Genomic DNA, 22,988 nt, shown 5'->3' with positions numbered 1-22,988 from the left:
GGTCTTGCCTGAAGAGTCAGACCAAAGTCCCATTCAATATGGTGAAAAATTGAATTTCATGCTGAATCAACTGTCGCCTGCATTAACAGGAGTTGTGTTAATGCAGGCAACAGTACAGGACTCAGCTCTCTCTGCTAGGCAACTAGTACATGGAGCTGATAGGCTACTAGAAGGCAATCAGAAGTGAAAAATTTGGTCAAAGAAGAAAACCACTCAATTATGGAATATTTCCACCAATCAGAAGCATTGAAATGTGGATGAACAGAGACTTACAGACTAAAAGCATAATACAAGTATTTCACCAATGCTGAATTGAAAGCAATTGGGGAAAAAATTCAAAATCCAGGCTATTCAGAAATAATAATAACAACAATAACAATAACAATTTATAGAGTAAGCAACAAACAATAGAAAGTGAAGAGACAATTGATGTTAATGAAAAACAAGGACAAAACACTGACTTTGTTAAAGAACTGGAAATACTATCAGTTAAGCAAGAATAGGGAAATCAAGGACCAAATGAAAGAGCTGAAAGAAAATTGAATTAAATTAACCAGAGAACTCTAAAACTGTGAAGAGTATTAATGAAGTTGTTAAAATGGTTCCATCTGCAACATAGGTCCAAACAAAGTAGACAATGTATGTAACCACATAAGAATTGGGGCTTAAAATACTAAGGAATGAAATTATTTAGAAAACATAAATGTGTTTGAAAAAAATGATTGGAACTGAAGAAAAAGAAAATTCACATAACTTTGAACAATTTGAAGAATTTGAGGCAAAAAACTTGAAAAATAAGAAAATCAAAACTAATCTGTGGGTGAAGTAAAACCTGGAAAGTAAAGGAATTGCAGAAGCTATAGAACAATTGAAACAAAAGAGTCATGGCAGTGTGACAATCAAATAATTCAGTTCCAGTGAAATGTGTAGTTTAGAGCAAATCAGCATCAATTCTATAAAACCCTTGAAAATGAGAAAGGACTGACCACAAATAATGAACAGCCTGACAAAGATGACACCCTAAAATTATGGAAATGTTTGTGGGAAAACAACAGATGTCACAACAGGAATGCAATATGGATCAAGCAAGTTGAAAATAGAGTGAAAGTACTGAGTGTGAAAGACTTTAGAATAACTGGGAAAAATAGTCAAAAGCCAAGTACAAAAATTTGACTGTTCCTGGAGCAGATGAGCTTCATGGATTCTGCCTAAAATCATTAACATATCTACTCAGATAAGTTCAGTAGGATTTTTTAAGCACCAGGAAACAAAAAATGACTAACAACTGGTTGACATTCCTAATTCAGAAGAACGGAACTGAGCCTGAAAACTACAGACCCATCACCTGTTTTTCAACAACATACAAGCTATGACAAATCAAATTTACAGCTATTGGAAAAGAAATAATTTATTCCCTGTAGAACAACATGGGTGTTGCAAAAATTCTAGAGGAACAAAGAACCAGTTATTAACTGAACAAATTGGTTTTAAAGAATTTGAAGAAAAAAAAGAACAAATTTGTTTATGACTTGGATAGATTATAAAAAGCATTCAGTTCTGTTTTATATAGCTGGATTGAGAAATGTCTCAAAATGTTTGAAATCAGCAGAAACATTTGGCAATTTATTAATATTTTAATGAATTTTCAGTGAACAAAGCTGATGGTTAATTGGAAAGAGTTAGAAGTTGAAATCAAATGTGTATTTTTTCAAGATGACTCATTATCACCCTTACTCTTTATACTATCAATGGCTCTATTGTCAATAGTCTTGAATAAGACAAATTTGTGGGTATGAATTGGCCAAAAAAGAGTAAAAAATTCATGTTTACTCTACATGAATGATTTAAATTATTTGGAAAAACAAATTATTTGGAAAAACAAAAAAATTCAGTAAAGATAAGGGAATGCAATTTGGCATCTATGAGTAGGCAGCATCAAAAGAAGGCTATGAATATTTGGGAATATTTGAAGTTTCTGATTTATTACAGAATCAAGTCACAGAAAATGTTTCTACAAATATATCAAACCAGATTATTTTGAAATCAAAGCTAAATGGAAACATTTCCATTTTAGCAATTAATATCTGGACATTCTCCATTATGTGATATACAGCAGGAATGGTTGATTCGACCCAGGTGGAACTTGATAACTTAGATCAAAAGACAAGAAAATTAATGACAATGCACCATGCTTTGCACCCATAAAGTGATATTGATTGGCTGTATTTGGCAAGAGATGAAGTGGGTAGAGGTCTTCTACAGCTAAAACAAACTGAATGGGAAAAAAAGCATGGCCTGAACAAAAAAAAATAAGAAAATCCAAGAACCCTTACTGAAAGAAGTCAGTAAAAATGTACTTAATATACTGAAATGTAATATGTATTTATCATTCCATATCACTAAAGTAGGGATTTGTTTTCCAACCAACTTTCTAAAGATTTAAGTCTAAAAATAGGTTTATAGGACAATTTCTCCATAAAATAGATTAACACAACAATTCCCCCATTCCTTTAGGGTAGAAAAGGAAGAAAGTTTCAGTGAAATCCTCTTTGCATTTGCTTAGAAGTAAATCCTTTGAGTGCAATGAGACCTGTTCCCTGATAAGAGTGCGTGGTACTATAGCTTTAGTCAAGAAAAATCCTATGTTATCAAATTTCTTTTTTAATAATTGCTTCTCTATCGCTACAAACCTATGTTTCTATAGTTAGGAACTAATGCTATTGAGTTCATTGATTAAACATGCATATGACTGCACTGTCATTAATTAGGGATGAGAGATGTAATAAAAAGTTACATCCTGGTAAACAGTTTAGTGGAGAAAAAATGGAAAATAGCTGAAAAATGTGGAATAAAGCAATTATATTGAGTGACAGGAACATCTGAAAACGTTGTTTTCTGCTTTTCTGAAGGAGCACATGATAGCAACTACCAATTTACTGATTAACAGGCAGGTGTAGCCAAGCTCTGTTGATACAGCATCTTGGAAGGGGGAGAGGATAAACCATATAATGGAGACCCGCTAAGATATTCATATGGATTACTTTCCATACAAATTTCAAAATGCTACTCTTGAAGATTACTGCTCTCCCAGTTAAACTTAGGAGTGTTTTTCATTTTAATTTATAGAACTTTGGTAAATTTATATAAAAGCAATTTTAAGATGACAACTTTTAAAATAAAGTTTAATGGAAGGTGTTCTTTTCTGCTAAAAAGCCTGATGATGCTTTTTCACCTATATTTTGTTCTTCTTTTGTTGCAAATGAATCTATAGCAACACTTTCTTTTGGACATGTAATTTAAAATTCCAATTTCAAACAATAGTCTCAGACTCATAATTAATTTTTAGTGATGCAACTTTAATAGGATATCATTGTAGTAGCATTTCTTACATTCTTTAATGGAAAAGCACTGAAAAAGGTGAACTAATGTTACTCAGAGTTCAACTTTATCAGCATTATACTTCCTTGTTTTTACACTTTGAACTCAAATAATTACCTTAGAGAATTTGCCTCTGATCTCTGCCTCTTAGTCTCTCAAAATTTGTCCTAAAATCAACTTCACTGGTTTATTCATAAGAAATTAAAAAATCATGTCCAAAACCCAGGAGATTAAAATATTTCTCCATTTCAATATTATAGATAAAGATGCTAATTTGGGGGGCTAATAGCTCACAATTCCCTCCCAATTTTCCATATTATTCAAATTATAACAAATGTGGAAATAGTTATGGAAGTCCAGAACTTCCATGCAGAAGAATAAACAAGGCTGGAGCAGATTTAAATCAAGAAATCAACACAAAGTATAATACCACTTACTGCAAAATAAATAAATAAATAAATGGTATATTATGGTCCCCTCTGCAGTCTGTGGACCACTGTCAAAGTTGAAGCACTTTGCATAGGATGGCCATTTCGGTTGCCAACCACAAGTATTAATAACATAATACATGACTATCTTTAAGGGGATGCAATCAAAAGTGCAATAAATACATCATTGGTCCCTAAAGCCTGAGTCTGTATAAAATGCAGAAATGGAGCATCCTTGCTTTAGAAAATAACATTATTTCAAAACTGATTTCTGCCAGCATAAATCAAATGTGGACTTTAACACAGATATCAGCTAGCTAAAATAGTCTCTGTTGTTTATAGAGGAATAGTTACTACACAGTGTTAGTGGCTACATATGTCAGGGTCTTTGGTAAAAAAAATTCTTTAATTCTTGTATATTCTTCTAAAGTGATTTAGAGGATTTTGGCAGAAATCGAAAGATTACTGAAATCAACACTAAAGGTTTTTTTTATTGTGGTTCTCAAATGTGGGCCAAAAATGATAAAATCAGTCACATTCATAAAGTGTGGAGAGACTAGACAATTCTTTCTATAACTAGTTCTAGCATTTTGTCTAAAAAGAATCATTTTAACACCATCGTGATAATCTAATTTCCTTCTTTCCTAGAGAGATTAAAATACTATTCTATTCTCTGCCAGAAAATAAAAATTATATTTTCAGAGGAAAGACATTCTTTAGTCATGTTCAGCTAAGAACCTTACAAGGGTACTGTTTTGTGGTTTGATTCATTTATGAGCCAGGATCAGTAAATAAAGTAAGCAAATTACATCTGTCCCATAACTTTGGAGCATACTAAGCATTTCCAGTGTCTGTGTGAGTCACTTATCTACTGTAATGCAATTTCACAGTTGCTAGGAATGTTCCATATTCCTATGAAATGGACTGAAAATATATGTTTTTCCTGCAGACTTTCTGGTGTGGATTAGTAATATAGCTCATAAAGGCCGGAAGATAGAAACCTTCTTTCAATATGAATATACTCTTACTGAATATATTGAGAAGACCTGATAGAGTGAGAATAATAGCTAATGTGAGTAGTGGATTCTGATATATGATCTTAAAAATGTATTTATTTTATTTTAACAGGTTTTTTGATAGCACCATCAGGAGGAAAAAGAGGATAAAAGAACAAAAAGAAAACACAAAGAGAGATTTTTGGAAGCTAGATATAACTGAAAAAGAATTTTGAAAGAAACATTTCATTAGTACTACAATGTAGCTGAAAATGTAATATGTTCACTGTGCTTACTTCAACAGTAAGTTTTTCCTTCCTTTATGTCCTGTTTTTGATACTGTAAAAATAAAACTTTTCTTGTTATGGCAATAAAGAAACAAATCAAGATAAATTTTAAAAAGTCAGTAAAGCGTGAACCTCAGAGGATCCTGTAAACAGAGCAGTGGGAAAAATAAAGTGGGAAATCAAAAATATAAAAATCTAAGTTTCGCAACTTTGGCTAGGGAAGATGAGAGTTGAAATCCAGTGCATCTGAAAGTCACCGAATTGGAGAGAGCTGAGTTAGACCATTAGATATAATGAATATTAGAATATGAACTGGCTTTACAGGAGCCTAAAATAGTTGGTGCTATTTAGGAATACATGAAGAACTCATTCGGTCTTCACTTTTAAGACAATCAATTTAATTTGAATGAGACTAATGTGTAGACATTAACATCATTATTACTTCAATATCTCATCTTCTAATTGTATCATTCCATTTTGGGTAACAACAACAACAACTGCAGTTTAGTGGATGCTAATGACTTTGTATGGAACTGAACCATAAAGGCAAATTAGAAGTGCTGCTGGTGTTCATTCCTCTAGCTCAGGGGTTGGCAACTTATCAACCTGTGGACTTCAACCTGTGAAGCTCACATGTTGTAAAGTTGCCAACTCTAGGCCTAGCAGCTGAGGGGTGTCAAACTGGTGTCCTGTGGGCTGGATGCACCATGCACAGGCGACGCCCACCCCAGCTCCATGAAGGCAAAAAATGTGGTGATACGTCACGTGACATCAACGTGACACAGCGGGTTTGACACCTGTGGCCTAGCTGCTTAGCAGTGACCCTTCACAAGCTCCTGAACATCATCAGGGCTGATGTTGAAGTTTTCAAGACTTCTAGTCTTGGATGATTCCATGTTCCAGGGGGAGGATCCGGTACATTGGTAAGCGGAATAATGAGAGTAATCATAGCCTCAATATTGATTCTGCTTTTCTTTCAGAGGAATTGGGATGTGATCTCCACAGGCAACACTTCAGTATCTGTCTTTTGATGTGGTCAAAGCACTTCCGTATTAAGTACAGGTACATTCCTGAAGCTTTTCTGATTGATTATTTTATTTTCTTGCATTATTTCTGATTTATTTCATTTTGTTTTTGCCCATAAACGAATAAAATAAACAATTAAACAGCATGAGTAACCGTGTATGGAAGGAGATGTTAACACACACACAGAGAGAGAGAGAGAGAGAGAGAGAGAAAGGGAGAGGGAGAGGGAGAGGGAGAAAGAGAGAATATATATTTTGAGTGAAAATACATTTGCTATATAAACCATTTCTTATAAAATTACAGATAGCCAAATATATTTTTCCTGGACTTAAAAAATACTTTAGGTCAATGCATAAGTAAGACAAAATGAATGAAAACTGATATAGCTATTTTATAAATAATTTAGTCAGAAATACAATACAGTCATAAAAAAATTTCCAAGACTAGTATTTTTCCCTTATCCCTTTTCCACATTATAATAAACGACCATTGAAAGACAGTCAAAATATTTTTAATTCTATTCTATGCCAATACAAACAACATAATAGCTTATCAATATATGAGTATATCAAGAGCTTGCAAAAATATCAGTTGATCACTATTAAACCTTGCTGCTTTCAAGATGGCCAATAGCCAAATATCCTAGACTCTGAGCTTCTATGAATCATGAGAAAACAAAATACCTTCAATTAAAAAAATGAATCTGCTGCCATTCTTCTCTAAGAGATCATGCATTTTTCTGCATAGATTTGTATACACCCTTCTGATGGTTTGCATGAACAAAAATACAAAATCCTTCTGCTACAACAGATGGTAAAAAATTTAAACCAATGCAAAAAGCCTCTGAACCCTTTCAAACTGGTTGTGTAATCTCCAGAGTAGCAAAATGACCTTGGAAGGATCCTTCTGGATCTATTTTGAAAAGTAAGGAGCTGAGTTATAGTTTTGTCCTTCCTTCCTCCATAGCCAGTCCAGCCAATGTTGGTTGGAAAAGAGGGGATGAGTCCAGTGCTTCTGATTTGTGGCATACCTGGGGGAATCAAATTTATCACCCTCTTGTTTAATTACAATGATGATGCTCAGTTACACATTTCATTTCAGGCCTTGAGGTGATGAGGATTAGATGAGGAAGAACAAGCTTAGACTCAGCACTAGTAAGACTCAATGGTGGTGAATGTTTGGGCATCCTGGTGCTGGGGATCTTATATTTTGGCTCTGAATGGGAATACGCTACTCCAATTGGCTAGGGTATGCTTCTTCCTGAAGTACAAGAAAAACCAGAGACCAGGAAGGCCTTGTGCAAGTTCATTGTATGTATTAGCTGTACCATGGTTCCCAGGTTCTGTAAGATCTTATCAAGTTGCTTTCTTGGTCATGTCAATTAAGCAATGCTACCTACCCAAACCCGGAAAAGGATCCTTAACTGTCATGGCACCTGCCCGGAGGACCAGCATTCTCCTGGAAATTCACATAACCTCCCTTCTTTCCATTAACAGGGGAATAAAAACAGGGCTCTTCCCCCAGATGTTAGAGTGATTGGAAAACCCTTGTGGCTGCTGATAGGAGAAATAATTGTTTGTTGTTCCCTCTAGATGGTACTAAGGATTTTATTTTAAATGTTATTGTTTATATGTTAAACTGTTTAGAATCCCTGCAGTTGGGCAGCCTAGAAATCAGGTTGGTAAGAGAGATAAGAATCCTGCTGATATGACTAGGGCTACTATATCTGGCCTTCTAAATTCCACTTGACCTTTGGAAAGAATGACTTTGCTGCCATCTAGCAATCCTGTTTGTTTTTCAGCCCAAATATAATAGGTATAAGCACAATAGCAAAATTATAATTAAAAGGTTTTCAGATGACTACAACTTTAGTATGCCACGAAACTGGTGATGGTTGAGTGAAAATGAAATGAAAATTTTATACAAACACCAAAACACTGGTAGCACTATGAGCATTATATTAAATAATTCAGAAAGAAAAGATGCCTTGATGTCACATGGGAATAAAGTGGTTAAACAGGAGTCAGGAGTTGGCAAGAATTCCTTCTGTCATTTGTGTAGTGAATTTATTTCCCGATGCAATGACAATAGTAGGGAAGAATTCTGATCATGGGTAAAAAAGGAAAGCAAGAGAGTTTCTAAATGGAAAAATTAATCAGAATTTTTAGATGAGAAGATCATAAAAATTATTTTATGATCTTCCCATCTAAAAATGCTGATATAATACAAACATCTATCTATTCAAACTATAAAACACAGAAGAGCAGAATCGGCAAACAAACAAAGGAAGTGTGAGAAGTCACAACAGTTCCATCTTTGGCCCTTCTGATCCAGATATAGTGATGACTGTACAGTATGTTATTGGGAAAAAGGCAGCCAAAATTAGGTAATAGAAAAAATATGGATTGTCCTGATGTATCAATGTTTGTATTAGCCTTTTAAAATGAATGAGCCAAAACCAAGTTCAAAAAAAATTGTGCTAGTCCACACTATCCTTGGAAATTTCTAAATCTTGTCTCCCCAAACAAAATGTAAACTTAATTGAAGACTAAATTTATATAAGGAGAATTTACAGTGAAAGTACAAGAAATGTCTGACTTCTGTTCCTTCAATCACAATAACATGGTCCAGAGTAATGCAGGTGAGTTCCTATTCTGCTTTGTACAAATCAACATCTACCTAGCAGATATAGGGAGAAATCCTGCTAGGTAATACCTATAGTAGTTCTACCTTCTCCACGAACTTCCCTAAATGGTGGCAGGCTACTGGATGTTTTATGAAAAAGCCAAGTGCTGCAACTGTGATTCAGGTGAAGTGCTGACTGATAGCAGGTGTTTCAGTGTTTTGATCCCTAGTTAAAGCAATATTATTTTCAACCCAGGATTATAGGATAGAAAAAGAGGAGCCAGGTGGAACAGCTTTCTCTCGGGAGAACACTGCAGTCTTGTAAATATAATTGAGACTCCATTGCATCTGGATATAGTGAAGTATATCCTCTACTCCCTTAATATCAGCTACTGCTGCTAACAATCTGCAATAACCCTCCTTTCTCTAACAGATTTTTTTAAAGGCTTAGTGGATGACGCAGGACAGAATGGTACTCAGGGAGCAATTGGTACCGAAACCAGAAGCAGCTGGCCATGCTATAAAAAGGCAGGATTCATAAGAACCACAACTGTTTATGCAGTTTTACAATGCATTATATAATAAATTGCAATCTTATTCTTGCAAACTATCTTTTGTTGCCATTTAAGTGACAAAATGCAGGCATTCGATGCAGAGCAATGTCATTAATAATAATGGTAAAATCTATATCTTTTAAAGTCATTTATCACCATTTTCCTAGAGTGGGCTGTATAGTGTTAATCTGCTTTGCTAGCAAAAGTCTTACTATTAAAAATAGCCTTGTCCTAGGGTTAAATCATTGGGAATGAAAAATTAGCATCCCATGCTTATTTTTAGATAAGATACGGTACAGAGAAGATTAACAACATTATTGTATGGGTTACAATAAAATTAGAGCATTTTATCTTCCTTTCCCACTTCAGTTACAACTGCTTATAAGACAGCCTACTTCCAATGGGACAGCTGATGAACTAAAACAGGGGTACCCCCTGATTTTTCTGCAGGGAATAATACACCTTAAAAAGTAAAGTTAAGGGTTAAGCAAACTAAAAGGGCAAGGCTTTCTAAAGAGATTTTCTTGCCAGAAGCAGACTAGGAAAAAAAAACAACCCTGTCCCTATTGAGTCCATTCAAGGTACAGGTAAATTATTTTGACCACAAGGCAGAAAATATCATAATCTGTGTTTGGCAGTAAGAACAAACAGAGCAATTCTCCTACATGACACCCAATGTCTGCTGCTAGAGGCCACTTCACACTGCCTGGTGGTAAAGCAAGTCTATATTGAAACAACATGATGGCCTCTTTGGCAAGAAAATTGAATAGACTTCTTTTATGTCTGCCAGATGATCTCCCTTGGCAGGGTAGTTTCCTACAGGCATCTAGACAACATTAGACCAGATCTAAACAGTGCCGCTAGGCCTTGGCATAGGAAGTGAGGTGTAATGTTGCCATGTGTGTTGGTTGCTTTACTTTTATCTTTTATGCATACCATTAATCCCTAGCAGCTAAATGGGGTATCTGGGTGGGTGGGTACATGTATACTTTTGATTGCCCTGTGAAACATAGGTAGAGGTTTGCTTATTTGTCTTTTGTTTCCATAGCATGACTAAGTAACAAAATTCTTGTGCTTGGATAAGTTAATTATTCCCTTCCCATGCTGAAGTTCAGACATTTTCAGGCAAATAAAAAGAAGCAGAGAGTTAGATGGCCTCAGTAAAATTACTCTATTAGGCTGGTGCAAATGGCTCTTTGTTAAGGTGCATAGAACTAGCATAGCATTTATCTGCTAAACAATGCATATTTATTTAACATGACTCAGGTTATTTATACAGCAAATATCTAAATATATATGGTATAGTATGTTACATATGGATGTAATATTATAAACTTGACACAAGTCACACTTAAATCTTATTGAGGATTTGAGTCAGTTATCCTAGATTATTACATTCAGTAGGGCTTTAGCATACCTTTCTCTTTATTGCAGATATGGGTTGCAATCCTGATTGAACTAAAAGTGCTTAAATTGTTTTGTCAAATGATTTGAAAATTTTGAAAATGACATGTAGGGATATAAATTCTGCACAAGCACAAAGCCAGTTTAAGCCCTTGGAGTTGAAGCATAATTTGTCACTAAACCACAGTAATGCTTTCGGTTTCACAATTTTTTCTTATGGAAATTAGATAAAGGCTGTCCTAAAAAATTGATTGTATGTTGTACACTAACTGTGCAAGAAAAACTGGAACCGACATATTGCATGAATTATTTAGTTTAAGGAAATTTGCACTTTATGTTATTTCTGGTGGTGGAAAAGGAAAAACACATATCTGGGTCTTGAAGGCCTCATCTACCACAAACGTAAATCTTCTTCAGCAATGCCTCTGACATCTGAAATATCATGAAAGTTCCAAGTGTATCTTTATCTCCATAAGGAATAGAAACTTGTTTAAAGAAGTACGGCAGCTAACATTTTAAAAACTGGGTCCAAATTGTATGCTTATGTACATAACCATTTACATAAAGTGGCTGCCTTATGACTAGCTTCAGATTCCTGTTAAAGAAATGTATTTGAATTATTATAACATATGAACTTTTTTTTTTACTTGTCGAGCCCAATGTCTGTCCCCAATGATTCTGCCTGTCCCCCCAGTTCTTCTCTGTGCAGGTCCACAGAATTGGTGTTATGAGCTCCCAATATTAGGCATTAATAAATATGTGAGCTCCCACATTCTAAATTGGTTGCAGTCCTTCTAAAGCACATTGAAATAGTCCAACCAAGTGGTAATGAAGATAGGTAGATTCTCCTGCACCAAGTCAGATCAGAATTGGTGCTGTAACTGAAACTAGGCAAGGCCCATCTAGCTTTGAGTACTGTTCAATAGCAATAGCACTTAGAACTTATATTGTATACAAAACTCCATAGTGCTTTACAACACTCTGTGAGTGGTTTACAAATGTCAGCATATTGCCTCAAACAATCTGAGTCCTCATTTTCCTGACCTCGGAAGAATGGCAGGCTGAGTCAACTTCTGCCCATCTGGCTGTGGGCAGAGTTATCCTGCAATACTGCATTGTAATGATGGCTCCGCATGGTTCAAACATATGCTGTGAACCTAGAAGGCCTCCCAAATAGCCAAGCATCTCCTTCACAGCTATTCCTTGCCCATACAGACAAAAGATAATCCAATGTAAATAGTATACGTAGTTCTCATTTATTGGCCAATTCTTCTGCTTGAAGTTGTGATGTCACTAAAGGAGTGGCACTTACAATTGGTCCTTGAAGTTCTGGCCATCATAGCACCCTCACAGAAACACGATTGTAATTTGGACACTTGGTAACTGGTTCACACTATATTTGCAACATCATTCTTAGCGTCCCGTGATCACTATTTGCAACCATCCTTGACAAATTCCCATAAGCAAAGTCAATGGGGAAATTGACAGGGAAGGTCGCATGTCACTCTGATAAGTCTCCCTGGCCTTTCTGTACTTGTGCCCTGCCACATCATCCACCCTGGTCTTTCTGTGTTCACACACAACCTCATCAGGCCTTCTAACCCCTCTCCCAGCCTCTCCTTCCCCCATGCTCCTTAGCTGGAACTCTCTTTCCACTTAACAACCTGCATATCTTGGGGTTATGGCAAGACAATGATTGGCACTGGTTTATTACCACATTTCTTAGCAAAGGCAATTACGATCCTAATTGCCATTGTAAACTGAGGACTTCCTATTACTCCGTCTCACTTGGGTTCAATTTTAGCCTCCAACCTAGACAGCATTCTAACAACTACTCCAAGGTCATAGGTCAAAAAAGTTTCCAATAACATTGGAAGGCAATATCCTAATTACCACTATGGACTCTGCCCATGTGTCATCGTGACTTCAGAAAATCTGCATGGTTTTATTGGCAAAATGCTGTGCAATTGGTCACAGCTGCCAAGTTGAAGATCTTCCTGTTGATCCCTCCTCAGGAAAAAGTTTGTTGCCATAAATAAACAGCTGCCAACCCAATAAAGGAGGAAAAACACACTCTGCCTCCCATATTGCCATGGTGTTGGCCAAAACATGGGCATCCATCTGTGCTCAGTTGGAGTCACTTCTCGTCTTCCTTCATTGGTGCTCCAGGCCTTATTTATGGTGCTTTAATTAATTATATTCATTATCATAGCATGTTATATTAGAAGTTATTTTACTACTGCCTAATCTAGGATTTTGCCCTCAGACATAATGGAAATGGTCTCATTGCTGCCTGCACTAAGTTGCCAAACCAATCTTCATTATAGATTGTATTTATAGCACAGGCAAAAGAAGTTGGCGACTGGTGTTACTGGAAGGTGGTGCATGGAACAATTATATTTCTGCAAATATCCAAAGGTTTGAATATTTGAATCATTTGTCTAGCACCTGCCATATGAAAGTTACTTTGACAATTCCAGCATTAGTTTCCTAACAAGAATCTGCTCTTCGGAGGGATGAATTTTTCCACATAAAGAACCTCCAATGCTATAATTCTATTCTTGCTTTATATTCTGCGTAAATGCAGAGCCAAGTCTGTAGTGCTGAAATTGACTCAGCCATTAAATAAGTAAAGCTCCCAATAGGCAACTAAATGAAAGCTCTGTTTGGGTAGAGGTTTATTCCAACAATTTATTAACAAAGAATGCCAGAATACAGCCCTCAAGCTTAGTCCATTGCGAGTTAGAAGGCACATTTAAAAACTGAACATCATAGTAATGTCCTATTACTATGCACAGAGCACAGAGAGGAACCTGCCCCATTGTATATCAAGGGGGTCTGTGTGGAGAGGATTTCCTCTTTTAAATTCTTGGGAGTGCTTATTAGTCAAGCTCTCACCTAGAAAAACAACATGTACCTGGTGGTTAGTAAGGCTCAACAGAGACTTCATTTCCTTACAGTGCTGCAGAAAAATCAGGTAGAACAATGGCTGATGACAGCAGTTCGAATCCCTAGTGCTGCATAATGGGGTGAGCTCCTGTTACTTGTCCCAGCTTCTGCCAAACTAGCAGTTCGAAAGCACGTAAAAAATGCAAGTAGAAAAATAGGGACCAACTTTGGTGGGAAGGTAACAGCGTTTGGTGCACCTTTGGCGTTTAGTCATGCCGTCCACATGACCACAGAGACGTCTTCAGACAGCGCTGGCTCTTTGGCTTTGAAATGGAGATGAGCACCACCCCCTAGAGTTGGGAACAACTAGCACATACGTGCAAGGGGAACCTTTACATCACAAAACCACAACAGAACAGTTCAAATGTAATAGATTCCCAAAGAGAGATCAGATGAAAATAGTGATGGCAGATTAAAAAAATGACATCATTAAAAAATACCTCAAGTATCATTCAATGCACTTTATAGGATATCTAATCCACAGCCATCTTGGTGTCAAGAGAACATACAGCAATTTTTATAAATTGATGTTATCAAGGCAAAGGCTCTTGAAGCTTAATCTGTTTGCAGTTGGCAAAGAATCCCACGGGGGGGGGGGAATCATGTGGTAGAAAAGGCCAATATTGCATTCTAAGCATGGAAATTAACTAGGAACAATGAAATATTTTAACAACAGAGTGACATGTTTCCCAGAGATCAGTTCATGCAGCCATTAAATGATAGTAAGCCAGGTATTTGATTGGCACATCATCCATTCAGCAAAAGGCCCTTGCTTTTATTCACTAAAAGGTCAGCCTCCCTCAAATTTTTGGTGATGAAATGGATACATTTATGTTGTTTTCATGGATGTAATAATGCCTTTTTCTGGAGAGTATGGATTAGTTGTTCTGTAGGTAGATAATAGCTAGTTGTGGCTAGGTTGCCTTGGCTAAAGTTCGTGGAAGGCACTTATAAGCTACAGATGTTAGTCTGTCTGCAATTTTGCATCTAAAAGTGTCACAGATATATTCATTCTTAAGAAGTGGAAATGCAATTACACCCACAACAATCAATAAACTTCTATCATGTAATAAGCTTTAAGAAGTCAAATTTCATATGCCTTGGTACTTAATTTATTACTATTCAAAGTGAATACGTATGAATTAATTTATTTCTATGCGATCTCATTTATCTGGAAATAAGTATAACTGTGCCTCAAATTAATAAGAACTAATTTTTTTATCATTAGGAAACTGGTAGACTGCCTATTTTCATCACTTTAAAAGCTGGTATTTTAATATTTATCCTGCAAACCTCTATTTTCAAAGCATTCCTTTGAGATCTGCAGCATTACACTGCAATAATATTTGAAACTTTTTAGATAATTTTCCATATTGCCCATTTTTTGTCCTTGCTATTTCATTTTCCAAACACGATATGAGACAATATGAGTTGATTATTGCATTCATATCCCATTTTTGTGTTTGCAGGGTGTGTTTACCCCCTCTACAGGCTGTGGGTGATGGTGCAAAGGAGATATGCTCAATTATCTCCAATGCTTAGAAACATTTGCAGTTGTTATTGCCTTTTTGGGGGGGGGGGGTGGAAGGAAAGAGGAAGGATGCCCTAATGAATAAGTCATTCAAATAGGCCTTGAGCAGCAATGACCTTGAATTCTAGTGAATTGCTCATCAACTTAGAAATACAATTTCTAGCCCTTAAAAAATCAAGTTTGAATGGTATTGCAGGTGTAATATCAGAAGCCAGAAATATTGCTGATTGCATGCTCAATTGCAAAAAAAATGACTTAAATGCTCCCCATCTTTTGCAGAAGCAGAATAAGAACATGTCCACGTTTTGTTAATTAAACAAATTAAGTTTATTATAGAATAAAACAGAAGCATAGAATAATTTAGATTTCATAAACAGAACATACAACAATAACAATAAATCTCCTTTTGATAAATAGCTACCAATGGCAAGATCCATACTTATCAGCTGTAACCAATGCCTTGTGCTTAGCCATGGGTTTTTCTCTTAACAGATCCTTGTCCTGGCCAATATGATTATGTAGTTAGTATTTAGATGGGAGATTACTAAGAAATTGCAGAATTTTCTGGCTAGACAGGGAGTTGTAAACTATTTCCATATAGAATAGAATAGAATTTTTTATTGGCCAAGTGTGATTGGACACACAAGGAATTTGTCTTGGTGCATATGCTCTCAGTGTACATAAAAGAAAAGATACCTTCATCAAGGTACAACATTTACAACACAAATGATGGTCAATATATCAATATAAATCATAAGGATTACCAGCAACAAAGTTATAGTCATAAGTGGAAAGAGATGGGAACAATGAGAAGATTAATAGTAGTGCAGATTTAGTAAATAGTTTGACAGTGTTGAGGGAATTATTTGTTTAGCAGAGTGATGGCCTTCGGGAAAAAACTGTTCTTGTGTCTAGTTGTTCTGGTGTGCAGTGCTCTATAGCGTCGTTTTGAGGGTAGGAGTTGAAACAGTTTATGTCCAGGATGTGAGGGATTTATAAATATTTTCACGGCCCTCTTCTTGATTCATGCAGTATACAGGTAGTCAATGGAAGGCAGGTTGGTAGCGATTATTTTTTCTGCAGTTGTAATTATCCTCTGGTCTGTGTCTTTCTTGTTGGGTTGCAGAACAACCCAATATTGTTGCTAAAGTAATGTCATAGATATATTCAGAGAAGTCACAAGAAAGCCACCTTTACATTTTACCTTTTGTCATGTCATAAACAACTTTAGGTGGTTCTCAAAATAAACACACACAGTAGTGCTCAACAGGAAGAGTAGGATTCTAGATTGGTAGTTTGAAAACTCTGCATTATTTTATCCATTTAAAATTTATTATATCTTAAAGAACATAATATCCCTTCAAGGCATTGCCCAAGATAAAATGCAGCACCAAAAATGTATTAAATAATTAATCTAAACCATCTGTACCTATTTTGCATTCTACTTATACCATTGATGCACATAATGTTCAAACACTGTGCTACTGTATAGATATTGATTTGCAAACCTCAACTTTTAGAAATAAAAAAACATAATTTGGACAGCTGAAATTGAAGATTTGTGTATAGGTGAAATAGCACTGACATTTTCAAAAGTATTGCTTCTTGGAATACTTCAAGGTTTAGATTAGTCAATTTCAATTTCATTTATGAAGACAATAGTAACAAAACAGAAAATTTAGCCACTTGTATCATTACCATTAAGGAAACAATGGGGCAATTACGTGCTCTTCATTATTTTCTATGATAGTTGACAAGATTAGCAAGGCTTTAGGAATTTAGATATATTTTAATGTTGATATTTTTGTGGATATTAAGGATAGCTGCTGAATGTTATATCACAACTTTTGTTGTCAAGAGAAATGCAAAGATGGATTGCTACGTACAATTCCAGAATGAAAGGGAATATATAAACCCAAAGAATAAAAGCAAATGTTCTATATTAACTACAGCAACATTATTTAAACTTCTTTTTTCTCACAGAACCCCTTCACACTTTTAAAAATATTAGAGGATCACAAAAAAGCTTTTGTTTTTATGGGTTACATTTATTGATATTTACCATATTCAAAATGAAAATTGATGCATTAGCTGCTGTTTTTTCATAATTATTTGCTGAGATTTTAATATAGTACTATTTTTCAACATAAACTGGCAAATAATTTTGATTATCCTGACCTGCTAATAATTTCTTGGGAATCCCTTAGGTGTCTTTAACCACACTTTAATACTGAACTATAGTGGTTCAATGTGGCAACACACAAATATGGCACATAAATTCTATACTGCTTATTAAACATTGGAAGCACAGTAATATTTCATCTCTAGATGTGAAGCACTAAAACTTGTAGTTATGATGATATATTAACTTTCAGTCTCAATTTACTTGGGGATGAACAATTTAAATGCACTTTATTAATAAAGTAAAGAGCCTGGAAGATAGAAATCAAAAAGCCACACACCTCTATATAGTGACAACACAATAGTGTTATATCAAGGCATTAGGACATATTTTTATTTTCCTTCATCTTAAGAAAAGTCTACAAGTTTAGAGCTCATTCTGAGCTAGCCTGCTTATTTTCCACTTTTGCTTTCTGAACAAAGGAGAAGGGGGCAGGGGAGGAATCTTCACATAGCTTCAAAGCTTTTAAGCACTGTGAAAGTATGGTCATGTGCCAGCCAGTCAAGGTCAGGTCTTGCAGTCTTCTGACCAGAGCAAAGCCATGGTGCCAGATTTTGATAAAACCTGTAAGGTTGTTATTAGGGGAAGAGTGCCTGGAACAGAAGCTAGCCTTAGTTACTGTTGACAAATTGGCAACCCATTCAGTCATCCCTGCTGTCGTTATTAAGGAACTCCTGAAAGCCTTTAAGATATTTGTGTATTATCTAGCATTATGCATGCTTTTTATGTTATGCTTCTAATGCTGTTTGAGCTAGAGGACCCAGATTGTTGGGTACAATATGCTGACTCTGTAAACCGCTCAAGAGGGGGCTGTAAAGCACTGTGAAGCGGCATATAAATCTAAGTGTTGTTGTTATTGTTATTATTAATACTAAAGCTTAAAATCACTTTATTCACTGGTATGCTTATTGTCTCTGGATCCAAAAAGACCATTTGCTTGGGCATCTAATCACTGCCCTGACACTTGACAAAATACACCATGACATTTCTGAATAAACTTTTTTTTAATTTCTCCTTTTCGGTTCTTTATTGTAGTATTTATAACTTGTACATTGCAATAGGCTAAAAACTAAAAGTAACATTTTGAGTTAATAAATATGTTGTTTTATATTAACCAGTTTGAGTTGTCTGGATAAGCACAAAAACCAGAAAATGTTTCATAGTAGTTCCACAGTATCCGAATACCTTCTTCTGGAAATCCATTGCTAAATTTTAAGAAATCCATAAGTACTTGCACTGCCTAAATTGGGGAATTATATAGAGCTGTGTTGTATCAAATACTGATTGGCAACTGTAATTTCTAAATTTTGTTTTAATGCTATCCTACCTTACTGATACTTTAAACTATTGAATGCTTTTACTCATGGTTGTATTTTGCTATTGATATTGTACACATTGGCTTCTTTATTGGAGTATATAACCTGAAAACTAAAGTAGAAATCTATAAATTAACAATGAAGTTATGTATGTAATATAATATACTATGTGCTATTAATAATGTTTTAAACTTGTGCTGAGAGTATATTTACATCCTACTTGTCAAATTATCTCTAAATAGTTTAAAATAGATAGACATGTATGCAGAGGAATTTTTAGCCCTTTTTTGCAAGATGAAACTTTTACAAAACATTTCAAAATGGTTTTTGAAAGTTCTTGCAATTTCAAGTTATTTTTTAGGGCAGAATGGGCAAGTAGATTGCAGCTTCACCAGTAAAAATAAAAGCTCTAATAACCATGTGAATGTCATTCTTTCAATATGAGAACAAAGTGACTTGCATATCTTTTATTCTCATTTTTTTATTTTGTAGAAAGCACCCATCCTCCTAGAAGAATGAGATATTTTGAGGAATATTAAAAAAGATAGAAATTATATTTCTCTAAATGAGAAATGGAGAAACATGGTTTTTTAGAGGCAGGAAGCAGACTCAAGTCTTTCTTAATAGCCCCCAGCAGATGTTTTGTGCCCATTAAGAAAGATTGGGCCAGCCTATTCAGAAACCAGCTCCTAAGCAGAAACTGAGGAGGCAGCTTTTAGAAATGCATATTTGGTAATCCATTCAAGACAGGATATTTTGAAACTCCCTGCAGCAAAGTCTGAACAAAGGCAGAATGGTAGGATTAGCCTTTACTCAAGATCCTGTTGGAAGAAATGTCCATCTGGGTTCAGTTCCAAGTGGGAAGAAAAACACTGGAAACATGGAGACTGCTTGGAAAGATGGTTTAATGGTGGACAGGACCACATGGTTTGAGGTCCTGGGCAAAAAGAACACATGGGTGACAGAGGGAGAGAGATTTATGCCTCCTCTTGGGCCCCGCCTTGGAGCTTCCTGTTCCTGTGTATTCTGATTGGTTGTAAATCTCCCAGGCCTGGTTGAATCTTGCTGGGTGATGTAATCTTCCCAGATGCCATGTGGTGAGATGGGTAGAAGGCTAATCCTATTATGTCCTGAGGGTGAAGGTCTTTTGTGTTGTAGACAAGCTGGCCCAGCCTTTTGTCTTGTAAATAACCAAAGTATCTGCTCTGGGCAGTTAAAAAAATATGGGAACAGTTGTCTAAGACATGCTTGATGAAGGTATCTTTTCTTTTATGTACACTGAGAGCATATGCACCAAGACAATTCCTTGTGTGTCCAATCATACTTGGCCAATAAAATATTCTATTCTAAAGTTTCTCAGATAGCACTTGCTCAGCCATCATTAAAATTTTCAGCCTTATTGGCTAATTTATAAACAGTGATGTCTTGTAGCGTATAACGAACTACTGAAAACTGCAAGTAATTTGAACAGACTCAATAGCAGATGATTTTTCACATAGATATGGATGGATAACTGTTTCAGTCAGACAAAAGGAATTCAGACCCAAAGGCAAATCATTTTTCTATCCTCTCATTCTTTAAATTATTTGAAGCCACACATTCATTTTCAGAAATAGCCCTACAAAATATACCACATCAGATAAAATATGCATTTGATTCTAAGCAATTTAGCTTCATTCTTCAATCATTTGTATGATGTTCTTTTTTTAACACCATCACTAATTCGCTACAGTAGTTTATGGAGAGAGCTCAGGATCCTAGTTTGTATTGTATTTTAGAATAATTTCCCAAATACCTTTATGTATGATCAGCACTATCTTAAAGGCTGAGTTAGAAATCCAGTAGCTTGGTCCAACTTCATAGCAGGGCCAAGGGTATATATTTCACAATTTTGAGCTTTCAGTACACAACAGCTCTGCTTTCAAAATGTCTTTGAAAAGAAGACATACTAATTATGAGTGAAAACTGGAGCAGCAATAGTACAAAATATATGAAAATAGCATCAGCTTGCAGGTGGCTGCCTTAAAACAGTACTCAGGGACACGCAGGAATGAAATCTATCGGTACTTAGTGAAAATTGTTTTGTTTTGCTCTAGTTTTTGGTACCTGGCCAGAGATAACTCTAGACTGCTGGTTTTAACAGAAACAGAAATTAAATAATGAAGAAATAGATATGTACTTCAGTATTTCCTGTCTAGTTTTGCCATTCTTACGCATCTCCTTTAGTTCATATATTTTATTTTAATTTAGTGATGAGTATATCACAAAACACAGGGGCTTGTTTAAAAATAAGAATGTTTGGTTTAGAATAACACTCTTCTCTTAGTTATTTCCCATGTGCAGTTAGTCAGAAGCAGAAACTACAAGCTCATTATTTTTTAGTATTACTAGTATTACTATCTTCACATCAGACAAAACATTAATAATTTAACTTACAATTTGTAACACACACAACTGCATGTTTTCCTATTGGACTGCATAGTGAGATCTTGGGAAATCAAGATTGACCACAGCATGCTAGTACATCTGGGCAGAAGACAATGTGGTGTTCGCAATAAGAGAGGTACATAAGAATTTTATCTTGTATGAAAACAGTCTAATAGTAAGCAAAGTTTATGAACTCTCGTCTTTATAAAGGCAGCCAGAGATACTGTTTCAGCAATGTAAAGCCAGACGCACAAAAGAAAATAGCTAAGTTAAAAATATTTATCTTGAAGAGAATTTTTTAAAAAAATTGAAAAGAATTAAAATGAATAGTTACATCAAATTTGTAAAACCCTGACGTTGTTTTTAAAAAGTATTGTTTTATTTTGAAAGATTTACTTCGATAGAGGAAATTGAGTAAGAACATGTGGTTTCAAAATCTACTACTGTAATGAATTGATCCAGTAACCTACTACATATTAAAAGGAGAATCAAAACGGCACACATTTAATTTCATTCAAAATAAAGGTGAACAAAACAAAGTCAGATCTCCTCCATGACTAAACTCCCCCCGATTCTGGAGAAGAAAATCCAATATTTCCCATTGCCGTTTGAGGAATTATTGGACTATTGTAATAATAAAGGCTTAAGAGACCATTTATGTTTATTTCTCTATCATTTATACAGATATTCTCTAGAATATTTTCACCATAGATGAAAAAATATGGCAAAGACCACCTGTGTGGACTAGCTAGGAGAAAATAAGAAAATAACAGTGAGCCAGCTAAGAAATTTTAGCTCTTCCTTAATGAAAGCGTGGGTGTGCATGATGCAAGTTTAATGGATATGTAATAATACTTCCTTTGTGAAGTGCACAACTATCTTTTCTCCCCCTTGTACCTTGATGTTTTATTTCCCAATTTAGTAAGAAAAATAAAATGAGCATCCATCATCCTCCATAACATCATTACATTTCCATGGGACTTGAGAAGCCAACCCTCCTCCCCCTTGTCTCCTATTCCAGTGAAACCTTTATTGGACAGACAGTGCTTTATTCTAAAATTCCAGGACAGACAATTTTCCAGCAACAGGAACTGCTATTTTATCTTGCCTCCAGGATTTTGGGATTTCCACCTTCCTGTCAAGTAACATCACTGTTTTGCTTGTTTTCCACAGTTGCAATACAGGACAATGTGGATATTCTCTATTCAGTATCTCATTCATTTTCTCCCCAAACAAAAAGTATTGTTGGTGAACAAATTTGGGGTAGTGAGGTCACTTCTCCAATGCTGTTTACAATTATGTAAGGATGGGGTGAGTCTAGCAGAAGAAACCACTCTTAAGAAAAGGACCACTTGTAATTCACATTTGCAAACCTCTTTTTTTTTTCCACCCACACACCCCGCTAGGAAAACAAAGAACTATGGCATGGTTGCCCTAAATCTGCAACATTGTGGATAATTTCACGTAATCGTATGGCTTAATATTAAACTATAACGGGAGAAGCTAAATTATTATAGATTATATTTTTGAAACATGTTCCTTAGCCTAGAAGTAGCATTTTAGCTCCATTAACTTGTGACTTTCCGTTCGTCTGAACTAGCTCGAATACACCGATTCTACGTAAATTAAGCCATCGAGGGACAATTCCAACTTCCCCGCGTCCTTATAGCATCCTCCTGTTCCTTCTGCGTCAAAATCAATGACTTCTGGGACGCGTAGTTTTTGAATTCTCCTGTCCACGCTGCCTTTGCTCAAACAACTACACTTCCCAGGAAGCAGTGGGAAACTGTGAACCGCGAACATACGTCACCTTCTCTCGGAGCCAATCGCGCGGCAGCCGAAGCGAGCGCCGTCAGCCGCCAATGTTGTTTTCGCTGAGTCGAGCT

The 22,988-nt window shown here is 35.7% G+C and overlaps 1 protein-coding gene across 1 annotated transcript in view; it reads right to left on the bottom strand.

Annotated features, from left to right (window-relative positions):
- Positions 1–22,934, bottom strand: part of TSPAN12 (tetraspanin 12) — a 98,515-nt gene extending 75,581 nt beyond the window's left edge. Inside the window, exon 1 of the mRNA XM_058191039.1 lies at positions 22,913–22,934. The gene's annotated coding sequence lies outside the window, so the exon portion shown is untranslated. The remainder of the gene's footprint in view (positions 1–22,912) is intronic.
- Between the last annotated feature and the right edge of the window lie 54 nt (positions 22,935–22,988).

This window comes from Ahaetulla prasina, chromosome 7, assembly GCF_028640845.1.
Source record: "Ahaetulla prasina isolate Xishuangbanna chromosome 7, ASM2864084v1, whole genome shotgun sequence".
NCBI classification, from domain to species: Eukaryota; Metazoa; Chordata; class Lepidosauria; order Squamata; family Colubridae; genus Ahaetulla; species Ahaetulla prasina.
The sequence above is the reverse complement of the archived record's forward strand: the minus strand, read 5'-3'. Positions and strand labels throughout refer to the sequence as shown.